Source organism: Lissotriton helveticus, chromosome 6, assembly GCF_964261635.1.
Source record: "Lissotriton helveticus chromosome 6, aLisHel1.1, whole genome shotgun sequence".
Lineage (NCBI taxonomy): Eukaryota > Metazoa > Chordata > Amphibia > Caudata > Salamandridae > Lissotriton > Lissotriton helveticus.
The window spans coordinates 1,276,310,217-1,276,318,483 of NC_136067.1; positions in this window are offsets into that span (position 1 = coordinate 1,276,310,217).

Genomic DNA, 8,267 nt, shown 5'->3' on the forward strand with positions numbered 1-8,267 from the left:
TGGTTGTGAGTCATCGAGCAGACCTCCAAATCCTCATTTGCCTAACTCTGAGCCAGATGTACTTTGATTTGATGCACCAAAAACGGTTGCAAAAAGTGTGACCAATTTTTTGGAAATAGAAGCAGATTATATGAACAGACCTATGTACTAATAGGTTGGATTGCAAAATAGGAAATCCCAGGAGGGGTGCAAAATGACCTGCCTAATTAATATTTATGACCTGCCTAATTAATATTCATTAGGAAGGTTGCACTTTGCGACTCCCTTTGACTGGCTGCAGCCACAGGGATGATGGCCTGGAAGGGACAGCATATCACCATTCCTGTAATTGCATAAAAAACAGGCTTATTTCTTTGTTAAGGTACCCAATGTTCAGGAAAGGAATTGGGGCTGCCTAGATAAAAAAATGTTTTGGAAAACTACAAAGGGAGCAGGCAGTGGTCCCCAGGACTTCTACCTGCTCTCCCCATGGCTGCCACACCGATTCACCAAATGGAAGGACCCTTCACCCTTTGCAGATCAGTTACTACCCCAACTTGGGAGTTGGTAACTGGTGAATGGGTTTTGACCAGAATTGCGGTCACAAAGCATTGATACATAGATTACCAATCAAAATTTGAAAGGTACGCCTCTTTCTTGTCCCTTCTGAATTACTATTGGGTGGGGGGGGGGGGGTCACAGAACCTACTTTAAGTTTTTCTGCCATGTGAAATGGAGTTTGTACATTATACATTTCTTCTGTGGCCTCAAGTAACTTGTATTATGGGTCAATATTTTTTTGTCAGTGGGTGTTGCAGGAATACAAAGACATGGGTTCCATGGGATCTATGACAAATAACTCATGCTGGACTTCACTGGTGAGGCTCAGCAAAGCAAAAACGGTCTGGGGGTGCCTTTGGTACTGTTCATAGGGGGGTGGGGCAGATTAATGAGACTGGAATGGTCCTATTGTCGCAGGATAAAAGCTACTTTACATAAGACCGATCCAATCTGGAGTGGTACAGTGAGCAACAAAAATGTGTACTAGAGTGTGGACCCAAAGTAATCACCAGTGTCTGACACAAATTTAATTATTTCATTCATTACTTTTTTCTTATATTTTTCTTACGTGTCAATATCACCCATACCCTTGTTTATACTGTATCTTTCCATTTGTATACAGTGTTTAGTGCATCTCTTTTTGTAATATTCATTCAGACTACATTCGGGCTACGAAAAAGAATAAATAAAATGAACACAAATAAGTCAAACAAAGTAACCAGAGAAATGGATCTGCGATTCCAAGAGGTTCTCAAGAATTATTACTGCTTACCACAATCACGCAATACTCTTTTCTACAGACGCCAGATCTGCTGATGTCAAGCAAAGACTATGCTCACCTCACAGCATTAAAAAAATAGCAAACAAACAAAAACAAACCAAAATGGTATCGGCAAGGCAGGGTTCAGAAGTCAGGTTTAATTGCATTTGAGACAAAAATGAATGCTATTCCGATTGAGCGTCGTGTCCGCCAAGGATGTGTGCTGGCCCCTACGCTATTTTCATTGTTCGTCAATGATATCCCGTCTCACTTAGAGGGCTGTAACAATGATTCCCCTAAGCTGAATGGTGAAAAGGTTCCTGCCCTTTTATTTGCAGACGATACAATATTCATTTCCCAAACTCCCAGAGGCCTGCAATCCCTTTTACATTCATTTCAATTATATTGCAATAACAAGGGCCTAGAGATTAACACAAAAAAGACCAAATGCATGGCCATAAACCCCCATAAAACTTTTAGGGGGAACTTGTTATTAAATGCTCAAAAATTAGAATTAGTTCAGAACTTTACCTACTTGGGAGTTTCCCTTGACTCAAAATTCTCATGGAAAACCCAAGTAGAGAAGAGTAAAATGATACTCACACAGAACACCATACCGATCTTAAAAAAACACGGGCTAGCTTTAGCAAAGCTGTTACCCCAGCATTGGAAGTTTTTAAGTTCAAGGCCCAGTCCGCAGCGTTGTATGGGGCCGAAATATGGGGGCCCATGTCTAGGAACGCTTTTACAATTAGTGAAAATAAATTTTATAGGAGCGTCCTGAAGTTGTCAAAAGGTACTCCTCTGATAGCCTTAATGTTAGACCTAAACATGAAGCGCACAGATCATTATGCCATCCTACGGCCACTATCCTTTTGGGTGAGGCTCTGGTGTACACCTGAGCTATTAGACTGTAGAAATGGATTACAAGAAATAATGAGATTGGATTTGCTTAATATCAATGTTTGGTTAAAACATGTGCGCATTTGGTTAAACAGAATTGGGTTGTCTCAGTTTTGGGAAGATCCGTCAAGTTTGACACAAAGCTAAAACAAACTGGTGAAAACGACCTTCTGGGGCTATATTACACATAGCTTGATCAACAAGCGTACTGGCGGAGCGTTGATAAGTAACTTTCTTGATTTTAAGGATATTCCCTGTTTCGAGGACTTCCTAGACGAGGTCCAACCACCTTTGGCTAAAAGTTTATACATGAAATTTAGGTATGGAATGTTGAAAACCAACTCAACTTTAGCCAGGTGGTCCAGGACAAGTGAAGCAAGGTCCAGTGAGTTATGCAGACTGCGCCAAAATTGTACCAAAGAGGATGATCAACGCATCCTCTTCTTCTGTCCAGCTTATGAGATAGCCAGGAAAAAATGGATAAAGCCACTGTGTAACATCTTAGGAGTGCGATCATGCAAAGAGGCGTTGAGGATTATTAAGTCGGATACTAGACAAGTGATCGTTATTGGTGTTAGCAGATTCTTATTTGCAATAAGTTTTGCAAGCAATAAGAAGGGACTAACCTCTCATGCGTGCGGCGCATTTTCCCGCTGTGCGCTGAAGTTTTAAAAAACCCACGGTTCATGACGAGCTCAGCTTGTCATGAGCGTACGAGAGGTGTACTTCATGACGAGCTGAGCTCGTCATGAGCGTCAAAGGGGTTAAATCTATATAATCAATTTAAATCTATTGTGCTGTACTCCGATTGTATCTATTGGTTTGTATATACTTAGGATTTTTTTTAATGAATAGTATTTTTGGAAATGGTGAAAGTAAATTTTATAAATGCCTTTTTTAATTAAATTATAGATTTTATTGACGATTTCCTAGCCGCAACAATAACATCTGTAAAATCATTTACTCCTCTATATACAAAACGAATCATGTATTGTTACTTATAAAAATGAACTATGTATTGTTGTTTTATGCATCTTTTATAGCTACAATTGTGTCAAAATAAAGATTATAAACATAAACAATAAGTCAAACAAAATAACCAGAGAGATGGATCTGCCATTCCAAGAGGTTCTCAAGAATTATTACTGCTTACCACAATCACGCAATACTCTTTTCTACAGACGCCAGATCTGCTGATGTCAAGCAAAGACTATGCTCACCTCACAGCATTAAAAAAATAGCAAACAAACAAAAACAAACCAAAATGGTATCGGCAAGGCAGGGTTCAGAAGTCAGGTTTAATTGCATTTGAGACAAAAATGAATGCTATTCCGATTGAGCGTCGTGTCCGCCAAGGATGTGTGCTGGCCCCTACGCTATTTTCATTGTTCGTCAATGATATCCCGTCTCACTTAGAGGGCTGTAACAATGATTCCCCTAAGCTGAATGGTGAAAAGGTTCCTGCCCTTTTATTTGCAGACGATACAATATTCATTTCCCAAACTCCCAGAGGCCTGCAATCCCTTTTACATTCATTTCAATTATATTGCAATAACAAGGGCCTAGAGATTAACACAAAAAAGACCAAATGCATGGCCATAAACCCCCATAAAACTTTTAGGGGGAACTTGTTATTAAATGCTCAAAAATTAGAATTAGTTCAGAACTTTACCTACTTGGGAGTTTCCCTTGACTCAAAATTCTCATGGAAAACCCAAGTAGAGAAGAGTAAAATGATACTCACACAGAACACCATACCGATCTTAAAAAAACACGGGCTAGCTTTAGCAAAGCTGTTACCCCAGCATTGGAAGTTTTTAAGTTCAAGGCCCAGTCCGCAGCGTTGTATGGGGCCGAAATATGGGGGCCCATGTCTAGGAACGCTTTTACAATTAGTGAAAATAAATTTTATAGGAGCGTCCTGAAGTTGTCAAAAGGTACTCCTCTGATAGCCTTAATGTTAGACCTAAACATGAAGCGCACAGATCATTATGCCATCCTACGGCCACTATCCTTTTGGGTGAGGCTCTGGTGTACACCTGAGCTATTAGACTGTAGAAATGGATTACAAGAAATAATGAGATTGGATTTGCTTAATATCAATGTTTGGTTAAAACATGTGCGCATTTGGTTAAACAGAATTGGGTTGTCTCAGTTTTGGGAAGATCCGTCAAGTTTGACACAAAGCTAAAACAAACTGGTGAAAACGACCTTCTGGGGCTATATTACACATAGCTTGATCAACAAGCGTACTGGCGGAGCGTTGATAAGTAACTTTCTTGATTTTAAGGATATTCCCTGTTTCGAGGACTTCCTAGACGAGGTCCAACCACCTTTGGCTAAAAGTTTATACATGAAATTTAGGTATGGAATGTTGAAAACCAACTCAACTTTAGCCAGGTGGTCCAGGACAAGTGAAGCAAGGTCCAGTGAGTTATGCAGACTGCGCCAAAATTGTACCAAAGAGGATGATCAACGCATCCTCTTCTTCTGTCCAGCTTATGAGATAGCCAGGAAAAAATGGATAAAGCCACTGTGTAACATCTTAGGAGTGCGATCATGCAAAGAGGCGTTGAGGATTATTAAGTCGGATACTAGACAAGTGATCGTTATTGGTGTTAGCAGATTCTTATTTGCAATAAGTTTTGCAAGCAATAAGAAGGGACTAACCTCTCATGCGTGCGGCGCATTTTCCCGCTGTGCGCTGAAGTTTTAAAAAACCCACGGTTCATGACGAGCTCAGCTTGTCATGAGCGTACGAGAGGTGTACTTCATGACGAGCTGAGCTCGTCATGAGCGTCAAAGGGGTTAAATCTATATAATCAATTTAAATCTATTGTGCTGTACTCCGATTGTATCTATTGGTTTGTATATACTTAGGATTTTTTTTAATGAATAGTATTTTTGGAAATGGTGAAAGTAAATTTTATAAATGCCTTTTTTAATTAAATTATAGATTTTATTGACGATTTCCTAGCCGCAACAATAACATCTGTAAAATCATTTACTCCTCTATATACAAAACGAATCATGTATTGTTACTTATAAAAATGAACTATGTATTGTTGTTTTATGCATCTTTTATAGCTACAATTGTGTCAAAATAAAGATTATAAACATAAACAATAAGTCAAACAAAATAACCAGAGAGATGGATCTGCCATTCCAAGAGGTTCTCAAGAATTATTACTGCTTACCACAATCACGCAATACTCTTTTCTACAGACGCCAGATCTGCTGATGTCAAGCAAAGACTATGCTCACCTCACAGCATTAAAAAAATAGCAAACAAACAAAAACAAACCAAAATGGTATCGGCAAGGCAGGGTTCAGAAGTCAGGTTTAATTGCATTTGAGACAAAAATGAATGCTATTCCGATTGAGCGTCGTGTCCGCCAAGGATGTGTGCTGGCCCCTACGCTATTTTCATTGTTCGTCAATGATATCCCGTCTCACTTAGAGGGCTGTAACAATGATTCCCCTAAGCTGAATGGTGAAAAGGTTCCTGCCCTTTTATTTGCAGACGATACAATATTCATTTCCCAAACTCCCAGAGGCCTGCAATCCCTTTTACATTCATTTCAATTATATTGCAATAACAAGGGCCTAGAGATTAACACAAAAAAGACCAAATGCATGGCCATAAACCCCCATAAAACTTTTAGGGGGAACTTGTTATTAAATGCTCAAAAATTAGAATTAGTTCAGAACTTTACCTACTTGGGAGTTTCCCTTGACTCAAAATTCTCATGGAAAACCCAAGTAGAGAAGAGTAAAATGATACTCACACAGAACACCATACCGATCTTAAAAAAACACGGGCTAGCTTTAGCAAAGCTGTTACCCCAGCATTGGAAGTTTTTAAGTTCAAGGCCCAGTCCGCAGCGTTGTATGGGGCCGAAATATGGGGGCCCATGTCTAGGAACGCTTTTACAATTAGTGAAAATAAATTTTATAGGAGCGTCCTGAAGTTGTCAAAAGGTACTCCTCTGATAGCCTTAATGTTAGACCTAAACATGAAGCGCACAGATCATTATGCCATCCTACGGCCACTATCCTTTTGGGTGAGGCTCTGGTGTACACCTGAGCTATTAGACTGTAGAAATGGATTACAAGAAATAATGAGATTGGATTTGCTTAATATCAATGTTTGGTTAAAACATGTGCGCATTTGGTTAAACAGAATTGGGTTGTCTCAGTTTTGGGAAGATCCGTCAAGTTTGACACAAAGCTAAAACAAACTGGTGAAAACGACCTTCTGGGGCTATATTACACATAGCTTGATCAACAAGCGTACTGGCGGAGCGTTGATAAGTAACTTTCTTGATTTTAAGGATATTCCCTGTTTCGAGGACTTCCTAGACGAGGTCCAACCACCTTTGGCTAAAAGTTTATACATGAAATTTAGGTATGGAATGTTGAAAACCAACTCAACTTTAGCCAGGTGGTCCAGGACAAGTGAAGCAAGGTCCAGTGAGTTATGCAGACTGCGCCAAAATTGTACCAAAGAGGATGATCAACGCATCCTCTTCTTCTGTCCAGCTTATGAGATAGCCAGGAAAAAATGGATAAAGCCACTGTGTAACATCTTAGGAGTGCGATCATGCAAAGAGGCGTTGAGGATTATTAAGTCGGATACTAGACAAGTGATCGTTATTGGTGTTAGCAGATTCTTATTTGCAATAAGTTTTGCAAGCAATAAGAAGGGACTAACCTCTCATGCGTGCGGCGCATTTTCCCGCTGTGCGCTGAAGTTTTAAAAAACCCACGGTTCATGACGAGCTCAGCTTGTCATGAGCGTACGAGAGGTGTACTTCATGACGAGCTGAGCTCGTCATGAGCGTCAAAGGGGTTAAATCTATATAATCAATTTAAATCTATTGTGCTGTACTCCGATTGTATCTATTGGTTTGTATATACTTAGGATTTTTTTTAATGAATAGTATTTTTGGAAATGGTGAAAGTAAATTTTATAAATGCCTTTTTTAATTAAATTATAGATTTTATTGACGATTTCCTAGCCGCAACAATAACATCTGTAAAATCATTTACTCCTCTATATACAAAACGAATCATGTATTGTTACTTATAAAAATGAACTATGTATTGTTGTTTTATGCATCTTTTATAGCTACAATTGTGTCAAAATAAAGATTATAAACATAAACAATAAGTCAAACAAAATAACCAGAGAGATGGATCTGCCATTCCAAGAGGTTCTCAAGAATTATTACTGCTTACCACAATCACGCAATACTCTTTTCTACAGACGCCAGATCTGCTGATGTCAAGCAAAGACTATGCTCACCTCACAGCATTAAAAAAATAGCAAACAAACAAAAACAAACCAAAATGGTATCGGCAAGGCAGGGTTCAGAAGTCAGGTTTAATTGCATTTGAGACAAAAATGAATGCTATTCCGATTGAGCGTCGTGTCCGCCAAGGATGTGTGCTGGCCCCTACGCTATTTTCATTGTTCGTCAATGATATCCCGTCTCACTTAGAGGGCTGTAACAATGATTCCCCTAAGCTGAATGGTGAAAAGGTTCCTGCCCTTTTATTTGCAGACGATACAATATTCATTTCCCAAACTCCCAGAGGCCTGCAATCCCTTTTACATTCATTTCAATTATATTGCAATAACAAGGGCCTAGAGATTAACACAAAAAAGACCAAATGCATGGCCATAAACCCCCATAAAACTTTTAGGGGGAACTTGTTATTAAATGCTCAAAAATTAGAATTAGTTCAGAACTTTACCTACTTGGGAGTTTCCCTTGACTCAAAATTCTCATGGAAAACCCAAGTAGAGAAGAGTAAAATGATACTCACACAGAACACCATACCGATCTTAAAAAAACACGGGCTAGCTTTAGCAAAGCTGTTACCCCAGCATTGGAAGTTTTTAAGTTCAAGGCCCAGTCCGCAGCGTTGTATGGGGCCGAAATATGGGGGCCCATGTCTAGGAACGCTTTTACAATTAGTGAAAATAAATTTTATAGGAGCGTCCTGAAGTTGTCAAAAGGTACTCCTCTGATAGCCTTAATGTTAGACCTAAACATGA